This window comes from Crocodylus porosus, unplaced genomic scaffold (assembly GCF_001723895.1).
Source record: "Crocodylus porosus isolate Cpor-Errol unplaced genomic scaffold, CroPor_comp1, whole genome shotgun sequence".
Taxonomy (NCBI): Eukaryota; Metazoa; Chordata; order Crocodylia; family Crocodylidae; genus Crocodylus; species Crocodylus porosus.
Window position 1 is genome coordinate 10,863,933 of NW_017728918.1, and position 1,029 is coordinate 10,864,961.

Here is a 1,029-nt window from a genome sequence, read left to right on the forward strand (position 1 = left end):
GGTCTTGCCTGGTTCAGGCTTTAGTCCCCTTGGCTTTCTGCCTGCCTGTCTTGTGTCTGACCCTGGCAGGGCTCAAAACTTCCCATGCCCCCAAGCCACTCAGGGTTCACTGATGCACCTCCCAGGCACCCCTGTGAGCGTAAACTGAGGTGTGCCCCTCACACACCCCACTGCAGCCTCCACATCTCCCCTTCCAGCAATACATGGTTTGCCAGTGTAAAATGTAGCATCAAGGCAGGCTGTCACCTGAACAAAGAGCTCCCTGCTCTGGGCAAACACGAAAGAGGAAGGTGAGCTGGCGCTTTACCAAAGCATCGCTCCACAAATACCAGAGCACCCGTCCTCCTGGGCTCCCCCGCTCTGCCTCTACAATGCGCCAGCTCCTGCAAGGGTGTCTTGGGCGGCTGCTCTTCCCGGAGAGCTGGGCTCCTGCCAGGCACTTCTGCCTCCAAGGCGATCTAATGAGGATCGCTACCTAATCTGAGTCAAATGCCTCATGAGCCTGCACAGGTGTTTGCCTTTAGGGCTAATGGGCAGCTTAGCTGCTGGTCGGGGCGGATCTAGGGGACGCCTGGCAGCACTGTCCAACCTTTTGGCCATCTGCGGGCCCCACCAGGCCCTGGGCCCCACACACCAGGATTGGGTCCCCGGAGTCTGACACCACCCCCTCTCTGCCTTGCGCACCAGGACTGGGGCCTGGGTGACCCGCACCGCCCCCTCCCACTCCTCTAAGTACTGGGATGATGGCTCCGGGGCCCCACACAGCCTTGCACAGGGGGATCAGGAGGCAGGTACAGTGCACGGGGTCTGGGACTCGCACAAGGAGGGTCCAGGCTAGAGGGTCTTGCCCCTCCTCTCAGGGTCAGACTGATGCTGCACTGGGGTCAGGAGAGGATTCCCTGCCCCCCATCATAGTTTCATAGTAGCTAGAGTCGGAAGGGACCTAGGAAGATCATCTAGTCCGACCCCCTGCCTTGGCAGGAAAGAGCACCGGGGTCAGATGACCCCGGCAAGGTGCTCATCTAACTT